Raw genomic sequence first — 27,181 nt, forward strand, 5'->3', positions numbered from 1 at the left:
TCTTAAAGAAGGGCAAAGTTGAAAGACTTATATTATTAGGTATCAAGATTTATCGTACGGCTACAATAATTAAAAGAGCGAGGCATTGGTGCAAGGATAAAAAATTGTCTAAAGAAAGAGAATAGAGTCCAGAAATAGACCCATATGTATGAAGTTAGTTGGTTTATACACAGTACACTAGGGAAGGAAAAGTCTTTTCAACAAGAGGGACTAAATCAACTGGATATCCATTAAAAAAAAAAAAAGAAGCCTGACTCTTATCTCATACCATACACAAAAACAATTCTATTATAGGTTTATAGACTACGGATTTAAATTTTTTTATGTTTATTTATTTTTGAGAGAGAGACGGAGGCAGACTGTAAGTGGGGGAGGGACAGAGAGAGAGGGAGAGACTGAATTTGAAGCAGACTCCAGGCTCTGAGCTATCAGCATAGAGTGCGATGCAGGGCTTGACCCCACAAACTGTGAGATTATGACCTGAGCCAAAGTCGGACGCTTAAACGACCGACTACCCAGGTGCCCCAAGATTTAAATATGAAAAATAAATTAATAAGGCTTCTAGGAGAAACTGTAGAGAATATCTTTATGACCTTTGGCTTTGGCAAAGATTTCTAAAACATGACACCAATAGCACTAATGATAAAGAACAGGAATAATAAGTTGGACTACATTAAAATTAAGAATTTTTGTTCACCAAAAGACGCTAATAAAGAATAAAAATTCATACCTGGGAGTAGGAGAAGATATTTACCGTACGTATATCTGACTAAGAACTCATACTAGAATGTATTCTTAAAAACCCCAGAAACCAATAAGAAAAAGATAACCCCATAGAAAAATGGGCAAAAAGACTTGAATTAATGTTTTATAAACCAATAAATAGCTGAAAAGTTTCTTTAAAATTTTTAATATTTCTTTATTTCTTTTGAGAGGGAGAGAGAGTGAGAGGCAGAGAGAAAATTCCAAGCAGACCCTCACTGTCACCTCAGAAGCCGATGCGGAGCTCGAACTCACAAACTGTGCGATTGTGACCTAAGCGGAAACCAGAAGTCAGAGCCCCAACAAAGAGCTTAACGGACTGAGCCACCCAGGTGTTCCAATAAATATCTGGAAAGTTTAATCACGGTACCAATCACCAGGAAAATGTATTTGAAAGCCACAATGAAATAACCACTTGAATGGTTAGAATTCAAAAGACGGAATACTACCTTGTGTTGGAGAGAATGCGAAGCAATTGGAATTCTTTTTTATTTTAATGAGTTTCCATTTTATTTTATTAAAAAATTTTTAATGTTTGTTTATTTTTGAGAGAGAGAGAGACAGAGAGACAGAGCGCGAGGGGAGAGGGGCAGAGAGAGAGGGCGACACCGAATCTGAAGCGGGCTCCAGGCTCTGAGCCGTCAGCACAGCTCAAACTCCCGAACCCTAAGATCATGACCTGAGCCAAAGTCAGATGCTTAACCGCCTGAGCCACCCAGGCGCCCCAGCAATTGGAATTCTTATTGGTTGTTGGTGGCAATGCAAACTGGGGGAAACGTTTTGGTATTATCTACTAAATTTGAACACATATACACCCTGTGACCCCGTGTTTCGATACCTAGGCATATGCTCAATATAGCACATTTATTCATCAAAAGACATGCATAAGAAAACTCACAGCAGCCCAATCTGGAAGAGCCCCACACTGGAAATAACTCAAATGGCCATCAACAGTAAAATAGAAAACTAAATTGTGGCCTAGTCATACCATGGAACACTCTACAGCGATGAGAAAGAACAAATTATAATTATATACAACGATATGGATGAATCTCTCAAGCACGGTTTTGAGGGAAAGAGTCCACACACAAAACGGAATGTGTTCTTTGATTCCGTTGATATCAGGTTCAGAAGTACGCGAAGCTAATTAGAGTGACCGCGATCAGGATAGTGTTTATCTTTCCAGGTGGGGTGACTGCCAGGGGGGTGTCAGGAAGACTGTGAGGGGCTCAGAGTGCGCTGTGTGTCGATTTGGCCGGTGTGCTTGTTTTGTGAACATTTACCAAGCCGCGTACTTTTTGGCATGCGTGTCCTTCTTCATTAAAAAGTTTACTTTAAAGAGCTTCACGAATGACCCTGTGTATGGTCATGGGGGAGGTGTGCCTGATTCAGTCTTGAGGGGAGTATGGGGGTGTGGGAGGCTCCTGGGAGGGACCGTGGGTGGGGGAGACAGGGGGAGGAGCTTTACCAGTACTGCCCAAAGGACGCAGGGTCTGCATTTTTGCCCTACTCCTGCCCTCGGGTGCAAGACCTTGGCCAGTTGTGATGGTTTTCTGGGTCTCTCTCTTGGACTGGATCATGGGCTTTCAACCACGGGGCTTCATGGCTGGGCTTGTAGGTCTGTAGGGTCCCTGAAGCTGTAAGCCTGTGTCTATGTGTGTTTTGGGGGAGAGGACCAGAGCTTTTTACCAAACTCTTTTAGGTGTCTGGAACCTAAAAAGGCTAAGAGTCATTCAAAAGGTGATCCCCAAGACACCTATAGCTTTGCCTGTCATGATTTCCCGGGCGCCAGGCAATTTTATGCTGTGGAGGGCGTATTTTATACTTGGTGGCTGAAAGTCAGGGTGGAGTTAAAGTTGTCTCTGTGTCAGAGAGAGAGGGGGTGGGGGGCACTGGGAGGAAAGATGGGACCACTTTTCTACCTGCCATCACGGGGTTATGTCATATCTGGGAACGAGCGGGGGGTGGGGGGGGCAGGCGGGGGCTTTCTGCACCACAGAGGCATCAGTCACTCGTCTCAGGCAAAACTGTGACAACGATTTCTTTTTCCTGACAGCATCTGTTCAACCCTGTGCAGTAAGAATTCTTAGTTTCTGTAATACATAGCTTTGGGGGCACCAAGAAGTTGTCACAACGGATCAAGTCACCTGTGAGCACTGGGGACCATTGGAACTGTAAGTCTCCATCCCAAAAGGGCATCTTTTCTCTTAGGAAACAGGTCACACTAACCATTAACATCAGGAAGAATTAGAAGCAAGTTTCTGAGGCCAGGACTTGGCCTGGGGATCAGCTGAACCCTTTCTCTTGGCTTGAGACATGAAGTGATGTGAATTTTCGGTGGGGGAAAATCTCATTGTGGGTGAGAGATAAACACATTTTATTAATAATGATTCATGGCACCACGCTGGAAGGTTTTCCACTGCGTGTTCAATGTGGCGAGTTCTTTTTTTTTTTTTTTAAGTTTATTTGTTTTTAGAGAGGGGGATGGGGCAGAGAGAGAGAGAGAGAGAGAGAATCCCAAGCCGGCTCTGCACTGTCAGCACAGAGCCTGATGCAGGGCTCGAACTCACAAACGTACAAGATCACGACCTGAGATGAACTCACAAGATCATGACCTGAACCAGGGTCAAGAGTTGGATGCTTCACTGACTGAGCCACCCAGGCGCCCCTTAATGTGGCAATTTCTAATTGGGAACAGGTCTACGGGGGCCTGGGGACAGCTCTGGCCCACCTTTTGCAGCGTGTTGGGAGAGGTGGCCCTCACTGAGTGTGGAGGCATCAGGCTGCCGCCATGTTGACCTCTCTCTGTTGGGGAAACTTCCATTCAGACCCTTCGCTCCTGCAGGGGGGTCTTCCTTGAGTTTTAGAAGGGAAAACAAAACAAAAAACAAAACGCTTCAGACTTTGACTCGACAGGTCACTACACCCTCTTAATAACCGTATGAACCTGAACGTAACACTGACGTTCTCTAAATCTTGACTTCCTCGTCTGTAACATGACACGGGTGATTCAGCAGCTCAGGGCTCTCGTGACAAGAGAGCGACCAGCAAGTGACGGCTGTTTGCACCACGACAAAAGGCATAACGAGACAGGAGCCTCACAGCAAGGACTGTGTGGGTCCAGGAAGGAGTGAGTCACTTCTTCAGGAGAGTCAGAGCAGGGTTTGGACACAGGACGCTTGAAATGGACTTTGAGGGGTAGGCAGGACTTTGATGGAAGAGACAAGAGAAGGCATTTGGGCAGAAGGGAAAGTCTTGCAAAAGGATGTGGAAATGGGGGGATACATCGGCTATTTTGGGGAAAAGGAGCCGTCTGGTGTGGTCAGAGCCTGGGGTGTGTGAAATGAGGCAATGGGGGTGGAGGTGTTAGGGTCAGACCAGAGAAGCTGGGCTAAGCAGGCCCTCCAGGCAAGGTCCCTTGTACCCCATTCACTGACCCGACTGTTCTGTCTGGAGATGGGAATCCCGCGGCGTCCCCTCCAGGCAGGTTCCCACCCCTCAGCTCAGTTTGCAAAGTTTATCCTAACGCCAAGGCAAAGGCTAAATTAGACTGCAAAGGTATATAGACACAGAGAAAGCCACAAAATTAAAAATATAAGGGTGGGATTGAGCTGTTAATCATACTGCAGCATTTCACAAAGAATAGGCCGAGTTTTCCAATGAACCGATGACTCCAGCATATAAATTAATCTTTTGTATAGGAAGAAATGAAAGTCATTAAATGTCATTGTCTTATTTTAAAAGCAGCAATATCCTGCCTGATTGCAAGTGCTTCGAGGAGGATGATTAAACAGAAACCTTATCTTCACTGCTCCAAGGAGAAAATTGGAGAAAAGTTATCCAATTACGGATGAAAAAGCAGAGAAAAAAAAATCAGAGACGAGGCAAACACAGGCCGGCAGGTTGTAAAGAACGTGTTCTTTGCCCGCTTGGAACCAGGATCTGCTGGTGGTCAACACCCAGAAACATGCACGGCCACGAAAATTACGCCGTGCCTTTCACATGCCGTTGAACGCTAACATCTCTGCAACGTCTGTCTGTCTTTAATCCATTCCCAGGTTCCTACGCCTGGGAAACAATTGCTGTTTGGTTATCTATCCCTGCAGAGTAAACCACGGATTTCCAAACTTGCCATGGGAACGTGGGCATATTATTTATTGTCCCTGAAACGCAGTGTCCTTATCTGTTGGCTGGGCCTGATGGGGACCCTAGGTGGGTCTGTGCTGGGGTTTCTCACCTTCGCACAACTGACACTGTGGGCTGGAGAATTCTGGGGGGCCTGTCCTGTGCCTTGCAGGATGTTTAGCAGCTCTCCTGGCCTGTGCCCACTAGCACAGCCTCCACGCCAGACCCTCTGCATTTGTGACATCCAAGCCAAATATCCCCTGGGTGGCGGCGGGGGGGGGGGGGGGGGACAAGTCCCTCCCCGTTGGGAACCACTTCCGTAGGTAGAGCATTTGGCTTTGTACTTTGTGAAGCCCACACTCAACCAATAGCAGCTACTATTCTAACTCTGATTATTGCTGTCAGAAGGTTCTTGCTTTCAAGCCTAATGCTGTGTTGCTTAAATGTACCCAATGCATGATGACTTAGGAATGATCCCGGGTTTCTTTTCTTGTTTTCCCCAAAGTATTTAATTTCTAACTTGGAAATCATGCTGCTGGTAAAATGGGGATTGTTTTCCTCCAGAGGAATACATATTTTCCCTAAGTCTTAAATTAGTGTTTTGGATTCTCTATGTTCCCAGTGAATGAGGTGACGGGGCAGGTACCATTTCTGAAGTGAACACCACTTGAACCATACCTGGTCAAATACAGAATTATTGAGCAATTACCGATAAAAGGTACCATGTGGTGTGCGACGAGTCTATAAGAATGTAGCCAATGTACATTTCAAATAATTATCAGCCTGATTACGTGGACATGAAAATGGGACCAAGGCTGTAGAGAACACCCAGCAAAGGCAGAGACAGGACCATCTTTCCCAAATGTTTACATTTGTCTCGCTAGTTGGAATTTTATTTCTTGGAGGAAGAAGGAGTTTAATCACAATGATCATTTTACTTGGATAATTTCCATTTTCTTTAGACAGATAACTTATCACCAAAGGAGGAAACAGAGGAGGCGGAAAGAGGGTTTTCATTTGGGTCAATTTAGAGAAAATACCCGTATGAGCTTCCTAGGGTTGCTGCAATCAAGTACCATAAACTGGGTGGCTTTAAACATCAGATATTTATCCTTTCACTGTTCTGGAGACCAAAAGTCTGAAGTCAAGGTGTTGGTAGAGCTGTGTTCCTTCCGAGGTGGAGAATCCTCTCTGGCCTCTTCCAGCTTCTGGTGGCCTCGGGCGTTCCTGGGCTTGTGACCACATGGTCCCATGTCTGCCTCTGTGTTCATGCAGGCTTCTCCCCCGTGTCTCTGTGGCTTCTCCTTTTCTGTCTCTTTTGGGAACACTCATTGGATTTCAGGCCCACCCTAATCCAGGATGATCTCATCAGGAGATCTTTACCTTAATTATATCTGCAAAGACACTTATGGTGAATATGATCACATCCTGAGGGTCTGGTGGACATATCTTTAGGGGGGCGGTGCAAACTTCAATCCACTAAAGCATAATTTTTCCAGGTAGAGCTTTTGAAGGTCAACATGGATGGCTGATCACTATTAACATGTTAAGTGCCAGCTCTTAGCAAATGGGGGTCGTTCCCCTGTCTTGAAGCCTTCAGTTTTCCTCTTAAGACTGGGGGACAAAGGACAAAACAGAGAAGAGTGTTCAAGCACCCTAGCACCTTCCTTTGGTTCACCTCTTCACGGAGCTGTGGGTGGACAGGAACCCTCTGCTGTTGGTTACAACTCCATTAGAAATGCCAAGACAAGACACTTCCTGCTGTTCCCAAGGCCCTGCTATGTCATGGTAGGCTGGAGGGAGAAAATATTCTTCTTGAAGTTCAAGCATTTCTCAATTTGCTAATGGTGGTTAATGAACTCATCAAGATGGAAACTTTAAAAATAAACAGCTGACCTTGAAACCAGAAATATAAACAGAACTTATAGTTTGTTCTCCCTGCTTTGAATATCGGTTGATGTTATCTGTGGCGGTGGAGACCTCTCTGTAAGCACTTCTGTCTTTGTGGCTGTATTGGAAATTCTCTATTATGTGACAATCTCAGTATTCTCATGTGTAAAAATGGAGGAATTTCAGCTATATGATTTTGTACGCCTTTTCCAACTAAGATATTTTTTGGCATTATACAAATCATATTAAAATGGCACTTTAGTCATGTGCTTTCAATTTCTCTTCAGTTCTAAATTGGCCATCACTGTTTTATCTACACCTCTCTCCCTTCCATTTACCCACTCACCCATCCACCCATCTGTCCACTCATCTATCCATTCATCCATCCATCCATCCATCCACCCACCCATTTACCTATCCATCCACTCATCCATCCACCCACCCACCCATCTACCCATCCATCCATCCACCCACCCATTCATCCACCCATCTACCCATCCATCCATCCATCCATCCATCCACCCACCCACCCATCTACCCATTCACCCATTTATCCATCCACCCATCCATCCATCCATCCATCCATCCATCCATCCACCCATTTTCCCATCCACCCACCCACCCATTCAACTGTCCATGCAGACATGTTTCCTATTATCCCTCCCTCCCTTCCTTCCTCCCTCCCACTCTACCTCTCTTTCTTCATCCATCTCTTTTTATCCATGTTTCCTCCCTTCCAACCATCTGTCCATCTCTCCATCCATCTGTCCTTTCCTTCCTCCCTCCATTCAACCAGCTATGGTTCATCCATGTTTCCTTCCTCCCTCTCTTCTATGCAACTATCTATCCATTCATGTTTCTTTCCTTCCATTCACCCACCTCTCTAGTACACAGATTTAAGTCGCCTGCTGCGTACCAGGCACAGTGGTAGTAGGTTCTGAGGGTACAGTGGTGAATAAGGCAGTTGAGCAGAAGCGGCCCCAGGTTTATGTGACCTAACGCTTATGCAGTTTGGGGGTCCCTCTTTAAAAGGACACACACTCACAGATACAAAATTTCTAGGGCTTTCCCACGGCTTCTGAAGGTGCCCATGGGAGCGAGAGACCCTGAAGCTTAAGCTTTGTTGGCTTCTGGATGAATCCCCCTTTGCAGATGTGGCCTCCCAACTCTCTTGGAGCTCAGATTCTGGTGTCACCTGATGAGGGCTGAGCCTTTCAGGCAGGAATTTAGGTAAACCTGGCTTGAATCCCTAAGACCACACCTGGGAGAAATGTAGAGTCTTCTCTTTAGCTTCCTTCATGTCAATCTCCTTTGTTTGTTTCCGTTAAAGACTCATTTGTAGCAAGCATTTGATGAATATGGCAACTTCAGAAGTTCCTAGAACACCCCATTGTGCTTTGCACAGTCTCTTGCCCCCTTCTTGCCTGCCTCCCCTGTCCTGCCTCTTCTTTTCCTGCCCCTCCAACAACCACCCTTGTGGGGCAGCTTCACCCCCCTCAGGCTCCTGGGACCTTTGCTTCTGTCCCAATCGGATTTGTCAATTAATTTATCCCAGAAGATAGGAGTTTCCCTGAGGGAAATTCACAGGCTTGCCGCAGGAGAGTATTTTCTCCACCTCCTTATACCGAGTGAACACCAAGATCATTCTGTCGAGGCGAGAGGGGTCCAGGAAAGGGGATCTGTGGTGCAGGCTCACCTCAGTTTTCCCATCCCAAAGAATGGGAACAATACACGTGAAGCTGTTTTGAGAGCCTGGGGGGTACGTGAGGTTCCCCATGGGGTCCACGGGGTGCAGCCTCAAGAACAACAAAGAGCTCGTCATTTCAGATGCTTCCCACGCCTCAGTGTCCGGGGAATGAATGCTCTTTGGACCAGCTTCTGGACTGCCTGAAGCTCTGTAAGCCCTCAATTTCCAGTCACCATGCTCAGAAAAGTCTGATTCATCTGCACTCCATTTTGCTGGTGTTTTGTTTCATTTTGTTTTTGCTATTGTGTCGGCACCTTCCAACTCTGCTGGGGCAGGACTTGCTCTTTGTTTAAAGCTCGCCATCATCCACAGGGCTGTGGAGCATTGTCTGTGTGGCCTTACATAAGTAACGGCAGAAATAACCAGAGAAACTTAGCTCCCAAGTAGCTCTTTTCATCATCAAAGCATTCTGAAAATATGAGCTAATTAATCAACAAGACAGGATGCCATAGTCAATAAGTACACTTTGAGCAAAGCAGCCACAGTGTTTTAGGGTGGGAGTTCTTGGTGAGTTTGCAGATGCTGTTGGGTGGGTCTGCTCTAATGGGTACTTGGCTAGCTCCGGGAGTCAGGCAGGAGCGGGCCCAGGCTGCCACTGGGCATGCTCGGTGATTCCCTCTGCTGTGCCCCAGATGGGACCCCCTTACCCATCTGCCCTGGCCGCCAGGACAAATTTTTTCATCTCCTGCAGCATTTGGAGGTCCCAAATGGGGCCCCCAAAGTCCGGAGTGAATGTGTTTGCCTCCAGGTTGCCCCCAGACCATACGTCACCCCAGCCTGAAACTCGTCCACGGTGCAGCTCAGCCACATCAGGTCCCAGGGAGGCTGAGCCCAGAGCAAACCTGTCTGTTTCTTTTCACCTTGATTTACCAGGCATCCAGTCCCGTTATCTTTGTGACGTGCAATCTGGTTCAAGCTCAAGTATCTTCCAGTTGCCTGGGACGACTGTTACCCAAAGACACGGGCGCGGCCTCAGAGGTTCCATGTGAGGGTCACTGTGAGCATCTGTATGACCCGGGAGGGGACACATGGCTGATGGTCCCACAGCCAGGACACGGGGGAGGGGCTCCTGGTGATGCCCCGCCTTCCATAACTAACTTGTGATTCCTAGAGAACACCCCGTCCCCACCCCAGAGTTTGATTATAAAACAACATGCATAATTTGATTATAAAACTCGATCCCCCCAAAACGCTGTGTCCTAAAACCCCCCGCATTTATTACAGACGCTCATTTCCAGGAGTTTTCTGTGCTGCCATATACAAGGCAAGACACGAAAGGAACCACTGAAGTGTTGGGAAACATCCAACGTCAGAATCTTTAAAACCCATGTGTCATAACCCTCAAGAAGCTACAACCTGCATTTTCAAAGAGGGTCATCTCCGCCAGGGTCACTCGCTAGACACAAAGCTCAACAATGTGTGCACTGGGGCTGTTTATCCATGTTGAGCTGCACATCTGCCTCTCCAGATGTGTCTTTCACTCCCACCCCTGGGCACACGCTCCATGCAGTGAAACACGGGTCCCTCTGCCTGCACTGTCCCTCCGCGGAGTCCCACCCTGCCCTGCGTGCCCAGCTGAACGTCCACATCCTTGAGAAAGGCTTCTCTGCACTCCGCAGTCACGGTCATTCCTCCCTCCAGGTCATTGCTGACCCTCCAGGTCCTGCTCCACCTGTTCTGGCACCAGCCACAGCCCCCTCGAGTGGGGTGATTTGTCCTCACTCCAGTGGCTCTTTCTGGATTGGGAGCCTCCTGAGGGCTGAGCCCCCGTCTCCTTTATGGCCACCCCGGCTCCGGTGCCACCCACAGGGGCTCAGGAAGGAGGGGTCCTGGGGCGCACTGTGGGGCGCATCGTCCCTACCGGGTTTCTGCCTCCCCTCACCCTCACCCCCACCCAGCTGGTCGCTCAGATGCTTGGGGCCATTTTGTCTCACAGGTCCAGAGGGTGAGCTGCTGTTTCCTTGACAACCCTTCACACGTGGGTATTTGAGGTCACGCCTGCACAAAGGACCGAGCGAGCCTGCAACATCCACACGCGTGTTTTCTGCGTCTGTAACACGTTTTGTTGCCATAACATCCGAAAGTGCATCTGCTGGTACTCGAGTTCACGCAACTTCGGCTGCCTTCTGACCCCCTAAAGGCGGTGTTAGAGGCTCTGTTCACAACGATTTCTCATGTCTCTCTAGGAAATTGAAGCTGGGTCCTTTGAACTTTTTTTTAAAGATTTTTTTTTAAGGATTCAGAAAGGTAAAAATAGGACGATACCTCCCTGCCTTAGGGAAGCGACTAAATGAAACAGAGTTCTACCCTCTAAACAGTGTTGCACGGCGAGTGTCTACTTCTGTGTTGAAGCAGGGCTCTCCGCTATTGCTGGAGAAAACGGACTTTCCTTGTGACCTCGTATCCAGCCTGCGCGCCTCCGACCCCAAGCTTCCCACCTACCTGCCAAAGGCATGTCCTCATCCCGTGTGGCCTTTGCCAGTTTGTTAAAAAGTGACACTTGTGGGGCTTTCTCCGCGCGTCTATCAGTGATAAGCTCTGAAAATTACTTTTTCGAGCCAGCGCGTGACGTCCTTACTTCCCCTGGACTGTGGGCGATGGGTTAGCAATTTCTGCCTGTTGGTCTTCTTCGAAAGAGGAGAATTCAGGGCTGTGTTTATAAATTTAAGTGGGGGGTTTTCAAAAGGGCATAAATTATGCACATCTCCTAAAAGTCTCCTGATCTGAAAGTCAACTTGTGTTCGTACCTGTTACTCCCCTCTTATCTCCCTGCGGTCCTTACTCCGACAGAACAAGAACCCCCCTCTCTCTGTGGACGCATCAGCTTCTTTCCTGCCTCCGGGGCTCTTTCTCCCCTCAGTTCTCAGAACAGGACTTGGCCAAGAGTAGACACCCAGAAGCTGTTTGCTGAGTGATGAGTAGACCTCACAGAATCAAGAGAAGGCCTTGGGGTGTAGGAGAGCAAGTGTGCTTAGTTGGCCAAGACTCGTGTTCAAATCCTGACCCCAGCTCTTCCTAGCAAAGTTCTTGGGCAAATTGCTCAGCGTCAAGGAACATCAGCCTTCCTCACCTGGAAAGACGGATAACAGTACCAGGTGTGACGTGAAGGCCGATGGGACCAATGGGGAATTGACGTGTGGGTGCTGTGGAAAAGGCCAGGCAAAGCGGAGGCGTATGATTCACATATAACTGAGTCCTAAACTGGAGAGAGATTCCTGGGGAAATGACGAATGGCGCCTAGTAGACTACATTTCATTTTGGGTTTTTGTAAAAAGTGGCTTTCGGGATCGGTGATGAGAGGAAAGTGCCACTCCTTGATCTTCGTTGTGTAGCGCAGTCGGGCTGGCTGAAGACAAGAAGCGTTCGTTGTGTGGTCTGGGGGTGGTCCTGGGTCCTGAGTACCTATAGGAGGGGCAGGGGCACCCAGCATCTCCAAGCGGCCTGGCCAGCATGGGGCAATGTAGCCTCATCCAGACTCCATTGAATGTCACTGACTTTGTGCTGGGCACTGGGCTCACCACGGAGAGGTAAGCCTGACCCTCGGTCTGCCTGGGCCTCGCTGGGTTGGCGCATAGCCAGCACACCTCTACCTGGCGCGTCTGCCGGCGTCTGTCCCGTTTGTCCGTGCTGGCGCCATACAGAATGTTAACGATGTTGGACATCACCCCACATGTAGGTGATGCCACATTCTAATAGTGTCAGATCCTCAGTGGAAGAGGGGGCCTGCCAGACCCAGGGCACAGCAGGTGTCGACGGGTCAGGGTGGGAGGGGCCTCTTGAGGACAGCACAGTGAAAGGGACGACAATTGGCTGTCAACCAACGAGAAGGACAGGGAGCACCATAATAAAAACGTACACAGAGTACTATTCCCCCATCCATCCACACATTTGTCCGTCCATCCGTTTGTCTATCCAGCAAACATGGTCTGAGGCACCATGTCCAATGTGGATACCAGAAAACCAAGATTCTGTCTTCATCCTCAAGGCCTCACGGCTCAGTGGACGGAGACAGTCACTCACTCACTCAATCTTTGCGAAAATGCTCTCGGAGCTCAAAGTCAGGGAAGACTGCGTCTGTTGGTGAGGGTGTTAAGTGGGGGCCGGGGAAGGATTTGGGAGCATTGGTGTCTTTGAGAAGAACCTTGAAAGCCAAGGATGGGCAGGATTCAGGTTGTGGGGAAGGAGGAAGGGAAGACAATTCAGAGGAAGGCATGAATGGGCAAAGGCAGGAAGGCGGGACCTTATGGGCACGTTTGGGGACCAGAGGGGACCTAGGTTTGCCTGGACAGCAGGATACTAGGGTCCCTACAGAGGAGAAGTGGGAGACCATGGCTAACACTCAAGGGGGGCATCCCATGTACTAAGCCCTTTGTATCCATTACTACACTTAACCCTTGCTCTAGCCCTAGGAAGGGGAGCTGCCATCCCTCTCTCCCTTGCTTCATAGTGACAACACTGAGACACCTGCTCAAGGCTAAACAGCTGGTACGATCCCAGTGACTCTGACATTTAAATCCAGATGCTATGGATTGAATTGTCCCTCTCAAGTTCATAGGGTGCAGCTCTAGCCCTCAACATGATGGTATTTGGGAGGTAGGGCGCTTTGGGGAGGTAATTAGGGTTAAAGGAGGTCATGAGGGTGGGACACCCATGGTGGAATTTGTGTCCTTATAAGAAGAGGGAGAGAGAGATTGCACTCTCTCCGCCATGTGAGGACACGGCGAGAAGGCAAGCCGGGGAGAAAAGCCAGGAACCAATATGGAGTGGGGGGGATACCTCGATCTTGGGCTTCTTAGCCTCCCAGACTGAGAATTAACTCTCTATTATTTAAATGCCATAGTCTGTGATGTTTCGTTATAGCAGCCCAAGCTAATACACTAGGTTTGTCTGAGCCTGCTGACTCTTCTCAGCCAGTCTGGGGCCATCCCAGGTGTGGGGCCCTCGACAGGTGTCCCCAGGCCCCTTTACTGACCACCGACCGCCATCGAAAGGTCCATTCATCCTCTTCCTTGGGATGCACTTGGCCTTGGGGCTCCTTTGAGCTCTCGGACCACCCCCAGACAATGCTGAGCATTTCTTTTTGTCAGAGCCAGGAGGCCAAGCCCAGGCCTCAAAGTCCAGGCCCTCCCCTGGGCTGGCTTCCCTTCGGGCAGCCACCACTCTTTAAAAGAACGCTTTCTCCTTGTTATTTTCACGCCAAGGTTATCTGCTCAAGTATGTACCGAGTAAATGAGGTTGTTTGGCTTATGGATACAAATAGATACTGCTTTTTTGACTTGCAAAATGAATTCCACCGTGACTGGCTCAAACTTAAGTATGCTAATGCTCAATGAACCAGTTGTCTATTTATTTCTGTTTGTGCCTGCAGACCCATTAGCAACTTTTTCTTGTTTTCTTTGAGAATATTAAACGGTTCCAACATATTCTAAAAATTAGTTGATTAGCTTGTTAGGGCATATTTTAACTGCTAGCTCCGCCGAACCAAAGGAGAAAATGAAGGTAATTTTGTTTGCAAGGAATGTATGATTCGGAGCTGACTGTTGAAAGATGTGCCACGTCAATGTAATGAGGGAGTGTAATATCTTAGTTTGCATCAAGATGGAAATAACCGTGCGCTTTGACAGACCTGATGCTGAAGGCATCACCCGCCTGCTCATTATGCATTCTGGCTCTGATTATGAAAAATAGTGTTTTCTTTTAAAGAGGAATCCACATTATCCATCAAACCACTCCAATTATTTCCAAACGGGATCACAGTGAAATAGACACGGGGGCTTTCCAGCTAGGACCGCGCCTGATAGGCAGGCAGATCTTCAAGGGTGTGATATTTTTATTTCATGACAGTTGCTAGTATTAATTAGGAACACTAACGAAGTATTTTGTGTGGGGTACCCAGACAACCTGGCTTTCCCTGCTATCATCCGGATCTTTATTATTTTGCTTTAATGAGCCCTGTCTTAAATAATATCAGTGCACTTCTAATGATACCTCTCATCCAGCCTGATATTCCAATGCTTCTCTGAGAGGGTTGTCATAGCAGGGAAATAAAGAAAGGAAAGGAGTGGAAAAAAAAAAAGACAACAGGACAATCCTAGCCTGTGATGAGCGAAACCAAAACAGGAGTATGAAAACAAAATGACGCTCATTGCAACGGGGAAGTGTTTCCTTGAGAGTGTGTGTGTGTGTGTGTGTGTGAGTGTGCGCGTGTGCACACGAGATCTCTCTGTGTGGGTGACACGTGGGTTTGGAGATGACTCACTTGTTATTTTTATCCCGGTCTTGCAGATAAGTTAGAAGAAAAGTCCAGGGGTCGGAACAGCGGCTTGTGGGCCTCACGCTGTCCCCCACCGGACTGCCAGCTGCTTGAGGAAGGGCATGTGGGGCTCGTGTGTATTTCCGGTAGGTCATCCCTGGGACCTCATGCGAGGTTGGCCCTCAGGATGTGTTTGCTGCGCGGACTCCGGAAAGAAAGGAGCTTTCTCCTTTGAGTTTAAAACCTGCATTTAGGGGCGCCTGGGTGGCGCAGTCGGTTAAGCGTCCGACTTCAGCCAGGTCACGATCTCGCGGTCCGTGAGTTCGAGCCCCGCGTCAGGCTCTGGGCTGATGGCTCGGAGCCTGGAGCCTGTTTCTGATTCTGTGTCTCCCTCTGTCTCTGCCCCTCCCCGTTCATGCTCTGTCTCTCTCTGTCCCAAAAATAAATAAAAAAAAAAAAAAAAAAATAAATAAAACCTGCATTTAGACACCTGGAGAGCACACAGAAGCCCACATTCTTCTTGGACGAAACACAGTGAAAAACCAGTAAGAGGCATGATGGACGCTGAGTACGCGGGTGGGAATCACTTAGACCCGGACACGCTTCCGACGTGACCTTGGGCGCGTTGCACCACGTTTTCGATCGTCAATTTCCTATAGAACAAGCGGGGGCGGGGATTAGCCACAGCGTGGGGAAGCCGTGGGTGGAGGATGGCATTCCAGCCTTGGTGGGTGATGGCTCAGTAAACGCTTGCTGCATGAACGAGTTGGGGGAAGACGGCCGCTCCTCTTGGTGACCTTCCCCTTGAATCCCCCAGCACGGGGGCACATTGACTGAAATGGTTTGGATGGTTGTGTTGTTCCAGCAGTGGAACCGCTGGGTGGTCTGGGGTGTGGGTGTGGGTTTGTACGGACCTGCAGGTGCATTCCCTCACGGCTCCCGAACGGGTAGCGGGGTTGTCAATTTCACCACGAGATATACACTTATCAAGTGCAAACTCAAGACCTCTCTGTCCATGGATGCTGGACCCCGGCCAGCGCCCCCATAAGTGCTGCTGCTCCCCAGCCCCACCACTCACCCTCTCACCCACACTTCGCCTCACCCGGGGCTTCCGGGGTTGAGGGAGCTCTGGCCTCTGTGAAGCAGGTGGCGATACCCCTTCGGACGCAGACCCTCGTCTCCCCTGAATGGATCATATGGGTGCGAGGGATTCCCTGTTCCCGGAGTACCGCTGCTTGGGGCTGGGACACAGGCCAGGGCAGATCAGAAGCACTAGGAGGTGAAGCCAGAAGGCCTGGGATCGCAGCCAGCCTGGAGAGAGATGTAGAGATTTGTCTGGCAAACGCTGGGGCTGAGAGCTTGAGCCTTGATGTTCTCGCATAACATATTCTGTGGGTCCCAGAGACCTAGGCCAGTTGTCTGTACTTACATTTTCATGGATGCACTGGTTCAAAACATGGGGTACCTACAATCTGCCCAGAATGCACAGGATAAGGCTCAGTTTCTGCCCTTCAGGAACTTGCAGTCCAGTGGGAGGAGTAAGACACACTGGGTAACCCAAGTCAGAAATGGTCAGTGACTTAGAGAGGCCTTCTCTGGTGCTGCCTTGGTTCTGAGCCTGGGGGGATCATAGGCAGCTGGGGGGAATCAAGGAGGGCTTCTTAGAAGAGGTGGCTTTGTATTCATTCAACAGCAAGCATTTCCTGGGGCGCCTGGGTGGCTCAGCCGGTGGAGCATCCGACCTGGGCTCAGGTCATGAACTTGCGCTCTGTGGGTCCGAGCCCCGCGTCGGGCGCTGTGCTGACCGCTCAGAGCCTGGAGCCTGCTTCGGATTCTGTGTCTCCCTCTCTCTGCCCCTCCCCCACTCGCACTCAGTCTCTCAAAAATGAATAAACGTTAAAAAAAGATAAAAAAGAAAACCAATAAGCATCTCCTGAGCACGTCTCTTAAGGCTCCCTACCTGCCATAAGGTCTGGGCTAGAAGGTCCCTGTGCTGACGGAGCTCACATCGTCGCGGAGGTGAGGCCCAGCGGCAGACAATGAACAAGCCAATGAGTAAATGGAAAGGACCCTTGGCAGGGAGTGATGAGTTCAGAGAATGAAGATGTCGGGGGCCTTGATGAATGTGTAGAAGTGGGTCCTTGGAGGAAAGGATGGCAGGGTGCTCCAGGCAGTGTCCTGAGGGAAGAACCCTGGAGGAGAACAGGGGCGCAGAAGAGTAGACAGAAGACAGGAGGCGGGAAGGGGGGCCGGGAAGAACTTGAACACCAGGCTCAGGAGTATACATCTTAGCCAGGCGCAGTAGGGAGCCAAGACAGGTAGTCGAGCGGAGGAGTGCGTGATGAGAGCCAGATGTGCTTTAGGGAGCACAGCAGAGCGGCAGTGTGCGGGACGGAAAAACTGGAGTGTGGCTGGAAGGGAGAGACCCACGGGAGGGTGCTGAGATGCCCAGGGATGAAGGAGTGAAGGGGATGAAAGGCATGGCCACCGGAGGCGGCATGGGGTCATTTGCACAGGGGGGGCATGGCGGCTTCTGCATGGGGAAGATGCAGGGGGGAGTGGGAGGGGGTCAGGGGAAGGTGGCGCAGGGCGGAGTACTTCAGCAGTAGGACCCGTCCGCCTTTCCACGGGATCTTTCCTCTTCTGATCCTACCAATGCTTGGTGACCCCCAGAGGGACAGGGTACGAATGGACGGCTAGCATTTCTCAGTGCACTTAGGCTGCAGGGTGAGATTTCCCAGCGCCTTTGCCTCCTCTGTGGCCGCATCCACACCGCGCTTGAAACTACAGCTTTTTGATGGGGTTGCCGGATCCAGCAAATGGAAGTACAGGATGCTCCGTTAAATTTGATTTTCAGGGGCGGAAAAAGAAAAAAAAAAAAAAAAAAGGATAATTTTGTAGTATAAGTATATCCCGCCCACTATTTGGGGGTATACTCAGACTAAAAATTGTTTGCTGTTTATATGAAATGCAAATTTCCTGGGTGTGCTGTTATTTGACCAGGCAACCCTAGTCTTTGGTAACCATTGATAAGAAGAAGCTGCCAGCTGTGTCCTAAGAAACAATGCTTGTGTGTGTGTGTGTGAGTGTGTGTGTGTGTGTGCGTGTGGGACACAGAGAGAGAGAGATCATGTCTTAGTTTTCGGAATGGAAACAACAATTCTGAACGACTTGAACTGGAAGCTGTTTGGACGGAAAGGGCACCGCACTGCTGTCTCCACGGCCAGTCTGACTGGCCAGGGAAATCCTGCTCACTGGACAGTGTGTCGGCTTAGAGGCCGTGGTCTCTGTGGGATCCTTCATTGACAGGGCTCCTCCTTCCCAGGAGCCGCTGGGGCCACACGTCAGGGAGGATCCGACGATGTCACCTGCACGCTTCCGACTGCAAGAACCCGGATGCTGATGACCTTCTGGCTCCCCTGGTCCAGCTGCCTCCCTTGTGTCAACAGGAAGAGTCAGCACTTGTGGGGATCGCACATGATGTGTCCCGTGTCCGGGCGTCTGTGATTTGTACGAGCGGGAGCAAGATCCTGCCGGGTGGTCAGCAGGCAAAGCTGGCCTCGGGGGACACCTGCGTGTTCTCAGGACCTACTGGGTTCATCCCCCCTGAGGTGATGCAGGCAAAACAGCTTCTGGAAGCTCTGGGTCCGACTTGTTCCGGCGTGTTGCCATTACTACGGGGAGACTATGAAGGCCAGCCCCACGCAGGCACCTGCAGTGCTGGGCGCTGAGGACCGTGACGTCTCTGGCAGTGGGTGTTGGGGGTGGATGGCACCTGGATCGAGGAACTTGGTTTCGTGTTCCAGGGATGTCTGGGTATCAGTTCCTGGAGACGGTTTTCCTTCTGCCGAGAAAAGGCTTCCTCCCCTCCTACTCTGGAAAGTTCCACAGTGCTTTCAATTATCCACATGGGTCTCTCCCTCCCGCCTGATCCCTTTTGGCCTGTCTTGTACCAAATTCTGCTTGGAGTTGGCTGTGGGGGCACAAAGATGATGCTGAAAGTCTACTGGAGCTCTGCTAAGCTGGGACACGTGTTCCTAAACTGGGGGGACTTTAGATTTTTTTTTTAATGTTTATTCATTTTTGAGAGAGAGACAGAGCGTGCGTGGGGGAGGGGCCAAGAGAGAGGGAGACACAGAATCCGAAGCGGGCTCCGGGCTCTGAGCTGTCAGCACAGAGCCCGACGCGGGGCTCGAACCCACAGACCACGAGATCATGACTTGAGCTGAAGTCGGACGCCCAACCGACTGAGCCACCCAGGCGCCCCTGGGGGGTATTTCTTAAAAAAAAAAAAAAAAAAAAAAGGATTGTCATGATCATTTCCTCCCTCAAAATTCAAAAAGGCAGCCCTTGAAGGCCTGACCTTGGGAAGAGTCAGAGATGGTCCTAGAACGTGCACCTGAGAGCCAGCCACACCTGGATGTGAGCCCCCCCCCCCCACCACCCTGCTCCTGCGACTCTCCTCAGGGGCTCTATGACTTTGAGGCATGCACGTGACCTCTGCGTGCTTCAGTGACCTCATCTCTCCAGGCCCGGAGAAGCGACTGAGAGCGTGGCGGTAAGACCAGTGGCCCTCGGCGGGCACCCAGGAGCCCAGAGAGCATCACCACGTGCCACGTGCTGTTTAAGCGCTTTGCACACATCAGGCTCACGTAATTCTCAGCGTGGTGCTGGGGCTGTGGTTCTACCCATTTTGCAGGTGAGGAGCCTGAAGGAGAGGCGTTCGTTCTTTCTCCTCCTGGATTAGGATCTGGCAGGAGGCACCGACGGTCCCCCTAAGTGGAGTGCGCTGGTAAGCCTCGCCAAAGGGCTACAGAAGGTACTGGGAGAAGGGGCGGGGGTGGGACTCTGATTAGCGGTGGTGGGGAGGCTTTTGGCAGTGGTGGGTTTCAAGAGGGGACTTTGAAAATCCAGCGGAGTGTTGCTGGGTGGAGATGGGAAGAGGGAGGGGCCTCAGACGGGGCACAGCAGTGGCAGAGGACAGAGAGTGAGGACGCGTGGCGGGAAGAGAGGTCCTTGCTGAGCTGCAGCTGGGTGCTGGCTCCCTGTGTGTGTGTGTGTGTGTGTGTGTGTGCACATCAGAGGGGACAGGGAGGCTGAAAGCTTGGCCAAGCCCTTTGAGTTTCATTCTGTGGAAAGCGGTGCTATCTCCCAGGTGCAGACTCCGAACCTGAATCACCTTTTAACTCTATTATTGAATCTGTCCATCTTTTTAAGAAGATGTTTTTAATGGCAGTGAAAGCCTGCCCTTTCCAGATCAAGATGGGCCACTGGACTTGACATTTAATGGAAAACAGAGTCCGGGTCTGCAAGAGAAGGTAAGCAAGATGGGCACGTGTTCTTCCAGAGATTATCCTGCAACTGGGGAGGACGGGTCTGGCTTCTGTTGCGGGGACTCTGTCAGTGCTGGGCTGAGTCTCCGTAGAGTTGCAGCCAAGTCACTGCGTGCGAGCATGGCTGGCGGAAGCACAAAGCTGGGGACATCCTGGCTTCTCCGATGGCTTGCTGACACGTCGCTCCTGCTGGGGGAGTTGAAAGGACATCTTTGGACGCAGCTGTAACAGAAGGTCAGGTGTGCTAAGTGTCTGAAAGGTGCACGTAAAGGGCTGTGGGAGGGGCAGTTGTGCCCCTCCGGGGTGGAAGGGAATGGCTCTGTGGGGCAGGTGTCCCATACCATTTGGGGTGGCCATTCTAGTTAGTGAATACAGCTGGAACAAGATTCACTGGCCAGACAGGTGATCGTCAGCCAGCAGACGCTGGGCACTGATGCGACAGGGGAGAAGAGGGAGGGGTTGGTAGAGATCGGAGACCTGGAGGGCTCCTGGGGAGGGGGACAGGACGTGGAGTTCTGATCTAGGAGAAAAAGGCTTTATCACAGACTTTCCCAGGCTCAGGATTTCTCAGCAGCCTCTGAGGGCCTTGAGAAGAGGGAGGAACAAGTTGGTTGGCCAGGGTGCTCAGGTTGCAAGCAGTAGAAACGAACTCTGGAGTGAAGCTAAAGAGAATTTATTGGACAAGTATCCAGAATCAACGGGAAGACTGGAGACCTGGCTCAGAAATAGGCAGAAACCAAGGAAGCTTCTTCGGGGCGGAGGGTGGGGGTGGGAGAGGGGGAGGGTGGAGTAGACCGGTGGGAATAGCCTCAGGGCGGGAATGCTGGGAACCTTCCTGGACAACTAGTCTACCCGCTCAAGATCCGCACTCACGGGGCCTCAGCTCAGATCCCAGCGTGAGCCACCCATCTTCCTCTTGGCTCGGGGAGGGCAGGGCCCTCCTACAATCCCACAGGTAGAGTAGGTTCCCCATAAAGACACTGCATTAGGAAGGTGAACGGGGGCGGGCGGCCCTGAGCCACACCACGGCCCACTAGAGATGCACACTCGCCTGGAGAGTCCGTGGCTCACGCCTGGTTGTCGAGAGTGTTGCCAGCAGGGACAGGTTGGCCTTTGGCCTTCAGGGTAACCCTCGGAGTATCCACAGGCCTCATACCGGCTGGGGGCGTGGGGCTCTAGGCAAGGCCGTTCGGGTGCCCCTGCGGTACAGAGAGCTCATGTCCCGGCCGCGGTAGCCCCCGTGTCAGTGGGAGAGAACTGTCCCCAAGCCTTTGCAGGAGCAGAGGCAGTACATACGTTCGGCAGCTTTTAAAGAGAATTCCCCAGCACGAGCCTCATTCTACCAGGAATGCAGGCGCTTCATGAAAGCCAGAATAAAAGCTGGGAAAACCTGACAACTTATGACAGACCGAGCCAAGCAAAAACGACAAGCCATGTGACGAGATGGTATTTTGGGGTTGGGGATAGAGTTAGAAATAATTACAGCACAACTGAGCACAGCTTTCCCACCCCTCTTGCTGTGCTGCTGGGGCCTTGTGTGCATGGACGGAAGAGAAGGGGGAATCATTTGACTCTAATTTCAAGCCTTGTTCCTCTAATGGTTCCTTGTGGAATGATGTTAACTAGTGATCATTATTACGGAGCCCTGTGCGTTGAGCAACTCTCGTCAACTGCAGCTGGGGCCTGTGGGGTTTGTCATTTCTCTCCGAGATCGGTTTGTGAGGCCAGTCTACAGATGCGTGCGATTTTTTCCTCTCAAACTTCGTAACTGCGCTTTGGGTAGGCATCACCAGATGAACCCAGACATTTGGCGTTTGGCATCGTACGTCCAGCAGCTTGGGCCTTCCGTGGTCACGGAAAACTAGGATTGTGGAGACTGATGCACACTCAATGCCCGGATGATCGTCCACGCAAACGCTATTCATTCTTTTATCCAGGCACCTCCGTCCCATTCCAAGACTAGTGATGGCCATTGAGGGAAGCTTTCTTCTGTGCCTGGTGCCCGGCCTGAGGCTGAGGACCCAGAGGGAAACAGGATATGCTTCCCCTTTCCAGGAGTTCGTAGAACACGAAACCACTGGTCATAATAACGTGCAAGGCATTCTTTTTATTTAATTTTTTAAATTTTTTTTATTTTTGAAAGACAGTGAGAGACAAAGCACAAGTGGGCGAGGGGCAGAGAGAAGGAGACACAGAATCTGAAGCAGGCTCCAGGCTCTGAGCTGTCAGCACAGAGCCCGACGTGGGGCTCGAACCCACAGACCGCGAGATCATGACCTGAGCCGAAGTCAGACGCTTAACCGACTGAGCCACCCAGGTGCCCCGCAAGGCATTCTAATAAAGACGTGCACACGGGGGTTAGGAACAAGCAAACGGATTCCCAAGCCAGTTTGGAATGGACAGGAATCTAAGAGAGGGTGGCGCTTGAAGGGTAAGTAGGAGTCAGAGAACAAGTCTGTTCCAGGCAGGAGGGCTCCATGAGTCACGATATGGAGGCACTCAAGCAGACTGCAAGTCTAGGGGCAGGAAGGGTGACACAGTGGCTGAAATGAGGCAAGACCCTATTTTAATTTGAAAACAAGTAAGTTTTTCTGAGTAGAGCAATAATAAAATTTTTTTTTTAAACGTTTATTTATTTTTGAGACAGAAAGAGACAGAGCATGAACGGGGGAGGAGCAGAGAGAGAGGGAGACACAGAATCGGAAGCAGGCTCCAGGCTCTGGGCCATCAGCCCAGAGCCTGACACGGGGCTCGAACTCACAGACCGCGAGATCGTGACCTGAGCCGAAGTCAGACGCTTCACCGACTGCGCCACCCAGGCGCCCCAATGTTTATTTATTTTTGGGACAGAGAGAGACAGAGCATGAACGGGGGAGGGGCAGAGAGAGAGGAAGACACAGAATCGGAAGCAGGCTCCAGGCTCTGAGCTATCAGCCCAGAGCCCGACGTGGGGCTCGAACTCACAGACCGTGAGATCGTGACCTGAGCTGAAGTCGGACACTCAACCGACTGAGCCACCCAGGTGCCCCAATAAATGTTTAAAGATCACCGCGGTTAAAACTTGGGTATTCCTCCTCCGCTGCGTCCTCCCCCCACTGCCTCCTCTATGAGCAGACTTCTTCCAACTCATTTATCTCTCTCTCCAGAGTCGGGATGAAATTGCACACCTAGTTTTTATATCCTTATGGCACTTACGGATTATGTTATGAACATTTCCCCTATCGTTAAATATTCTTCATAGATATTATTTTTAATGACTTAATACTTCATCACATGGATGTACCATCGGTTTCTAAACTGTTCTCTCGCATAGGACATTTAGTTTGTTTTCAGTTTTTTTGACACTGCAGTGAACGACAAGATCAATACTTTTGTCCATATTTCTGATGAGTTCTTCAGGATAAATTCCTAGAACTCTAAAAGTGGAACGAAAGGGTATGAATGTTTCTAAGGTTCTTGGTACACATCGATTGCTTTCTTTAAAAAAAGTTCAGGGGCGCCTGGGTGGCTTGGTCGGTTGGGCGTCCGACTTCAGCTCAGGTCATGATCTCACCAGCCGTGAGTTCGAGCCCCATGTCGGGCTCTGTGCTGACAGCTCAGAGCCTGGAGCCTGTTTCGGATTCTGTGTCTCCCTCTCTCTCTGCCCCTCCCCTGTTCATGCTCTGTCTCTCTCTGTCTCAAAAATGAATAAACGTTAAAAAATAAAAAATAAAAAAAGTTCAGACCAGGGGCACCTGGATGGTTCAGTTGGTTAAGAAGTGTCTGACTCTTCGGCTCAGATTGTGATCTCTTGGTTAGTGAGTTCGAGACCCGCGTTGGGCTCTGCGCTGGTAGCATGGAGCCTGCTAGGGATTCTCTCTCTCTGCCTCTCTCTCTCTCTCTCAAAAGAAATACACGTAAAAAAAAGTTTAAACCAACTTCCAGGTAAAGATGGCAGATGAAAACACACTAATTTTGCTCTCCTTCTCCCCCAGTACAGCAAGATTTTTTGAAAAGGCATAAACTTGCAAGAATACGAGAGGAGCACAGCAGCACAATCTGGGAATCTGGGAAGCAGACGAACAAGGGGTAGGTAGCTGCTTTAGCAGATTTGGGAAGACTGAACTCCCAGCCGGTAGTGGAGAAAACAGAAAACCAATTCAATACACTCAGCCGAGTCCTCGAAACAGGCAGGAGTAGGTGGTACCAAGTGAGTCTCGGAAGCTGAGAGTTTTTCCAGAAGCAGTCAGATCCCTCGACTTCCTACTGAACTCTGTTGGCGGGGCATGGAGTGAGTCCCACACCCTCCTACACCTTGCATGCATTTGGATGTTATTCTCTGGAGAAGGTAAGACCAAGCAACGTTGCATTGGGCCGTTAGATGCAGTTGGGATGGAGTGTTTACCATACCTGATAGTCTGAGTGAACCTAGGCAGGGTGGCTGCTGGAACCCCCACTACAACCCCCCCCCCCCCAAGACTCCTGGGACATGGACAGCCAGGCAGAGACTGCCAGGCTGGAGACTGAAGGATTTTTTTTTTTTTTAATGTTTACTTATTTTTGAGAGAGAGAGATAGAGAAGGGAGGGGGAGAGAGAGAGAGAAAGAGAGAGAGAGAGAGAGAGCGAGCAAGCATGAGCAGGGGAAGGGACATAGAGAGAGAGGGAGACACAGAATCCAAAGCAGACTCCAGGCTCCGAGCTGTCAGCACAGAGCCCAACGGGGGGCTCGAACTCCCGGATTGTGAGATCATGACCTGAGCCAAAGTCAGATGCTTAACCGACTGAGCCACCCAGGCGCCCCTGCAGGAATTTTCTTTAGGGAGACTGTTCAGCACAGGAGGAAAGACTGTAAAGATACTAATGTGCAGAACTTCAGATGAACTTCCAAGGATGTTTGTAGTTGACATGCCCTTCCCACACACGCAGAATCCCTAGACCGATTTTTTAGTTCCTCATGTTTGAGCATGTGAAGGTCACCAAGGATTACCAGATATCTGAAGAACGTCTCTAACATGGAAGGAAAGGGCCAAAGCAAACTGTCAGAAACACTGGCCTCTACCTCATGCCGCACACAAAAACCAATCTGAGATGGACCATGAGTCTGAATGTGAAAGGTACAATAAGTCATAGAGCTTCCAGAAGAAAACATAGCGGAACTGTCATAATTTTGAAGTAGGCAAAGATTTTTAAACTAGGATACACACACACACACACACACGCACGCACACACACACACACACACACATAACCCATTAATTAAGAAATAAAAGATTAATTAATTAGAATTCACGAAAATTTAGAAGTTCTGCTCCTCAAAGGACACCATTTAGAGAATGAAAACATAAGACACAGAACAGGACTAGATATTTGTAATTCTTATATTAGACAAAGGGCTTCTATCCAGATTATATAGAGAACTCTACAAACCAATAATTAAAAAAACCAGCCAGTAAAAAAAAGATTGTTTGAAGATTAAAAGTCTTCTAGAAATGGGGCGCCTGGGTGGCTCAGTCGGTTAAGCTTCTGGCTCTTGATCTCGGCTCAGGTCATGGTCTCCTGGTTTGTGAGATTGAGCCCCATGTTGGGCTCTGGACTGACAGCGTGGAGCCTGCTTGGGATTCTCTCTTTTCCTCTCTCTCTGCCTCTCTCCTGCTCATGCTTGCTCTCTCTCTCTCTCTCTCTCTCAAAAAATTCTTCTAGAAATGAGAAGCCCAGAATAGGGCTAAAAAAGATAAAGTTGAAGAATCTCACAAAAACAGAGTGAAAAGACCATGGGATGGAAAATAAAAAAGATGAGAAAATGAGCAGACCAGTTTAGAGAGTAGGAAGAGAGGAAAGAGAAAAGAGAAAATAGCAAGGGACCTGATCCAATAAAAAATTTCAAAATGAAAGGACATAGGTTTCAGAATGAAAGGGGCTCATGAGTTTACCCTGAATCAGTATAGAGTCACATCATGGAATTCCAAGGCACCGAGGACAAACTATGAGCTATCACAGAGAAAAGAAATAAAGTAAACCCAATGCAAGAGAATAAGTCCTACTCGTAGGGACAGATGTCAGGCTGGCTTTGGATTTCTTAGCTTGCAAGCCACCTGGCAGTTCCCAGACAATGAGCAATGCTTTCGTAACATGGAAGGAAAGTGATTCTCAGCCCCAAATTCTACCCAACTGACCTACCAATCAAATCTGAGAGTAGCATAAACTTAGTTCCATGTTTGTAAAGTCCTAGAAAATTTATATCCCATACGCACGTTTCTCATAAAGCTGCCATAGTGTATATTTTACCAAAATAGCAAAGTGAACATAAAGGAAGACTGGGAGGCAGGAAACTGGGCAAGCAACAAGGAGAAAGGCAGGTGGAGGGGCCTCTAAGACCGTGGTGGGGGGTGAATGCTGGCCCCAGCTAAGTAGCCAGCTGCTACTGATTGGAGGGCCCCCGATCAAAGCTGGGGGGAGTTGAGACAAGAGGGAAGGGTCGTCGCCACCTTGATGCCTTGTGCCCTTTTGCTCTCTTGGTATTTTCTGCATTAAAAAGCATTTTAAAAATTGTGGTCAAATATATATAAAATTTGCCATCATAACCGTTTCTAAGCGTCTAACGCAGTGGCATAAACTAAGTCTACATTCACAGTGTGGTACAACCCTCTCTACTAGCTGTTTCCAAAACTTGTCATCACTGCGAACAGAAACTTTGTACCTACTGAGCAATAATTTCATGTTCTGACCTCCCCTGGTCCCTGGACCTCCATTCTGTTTCTTTCTATGAATTTGACAATTCTAGGGACCACACAGAAGTAGATTCATACAATATTCATTCTTTTGTGTCTGGCTTATTTCATTAATTTTTTTAAATGTTTATTTTTGAGAGAGGGAGAGAGAGAGAGAGAGGGAACACGAGCCAGGGAGGGGCAGAGAGAGAGAGAGAGAGAGAGGGGGACACAGAATCCAAAACAAGCTCCAGGCTCCGAGCTGTCGGCACAGAGCCTGACGCGGGGCTCGAACCCACGAACGGTGAGATCGTGACCTGAGCCGAAGTCGGACGCTTCACCGACTGAGCCACCCAGGCGCCCCTCATTTTTCATATTCATTGC

The 27,181-nt window shown here is 49.6% G+C and overlaps 1 long non-coding RNA gene across 1 annotated transcript in view; it reads right to left on the minus strand.

Annotated features, from left to right (window-relative positions):
* Window positions 1-19,977: 19,977 nt before the first annotated feature.
* Window positions 19,978-27,181, minus strand: part of LOC131493530 (uncharacterized) — a 53,946-nt gene continuing 46,742 nt past the window's right edge. Inside the window, exon 3 of the long non-coding RNA XR_009252725.1 lies at window positions 19,978-20,332. This is a non-coding gene — a long non-coding RNA (uncharacterized LOC131493530). The remainder of the gene's footprint in view (window positions 20,333-27,181) is intronic.

This window comes from Neofelis nebulosa, chromosome 13 (genome assembly GCF_028018385.1).
Source record: "Neofelis nebulosa isolate mNeoNeb1 chromosome 13, mNeoNeb1.pri, whole genome shotgun sequence".
Taxonomy (NCBI): Eukaryota; Metazoa; Chordata; class Mammalia; order Carnivora; family Felidae; genus Neofelis; species Neofelis nebulosa.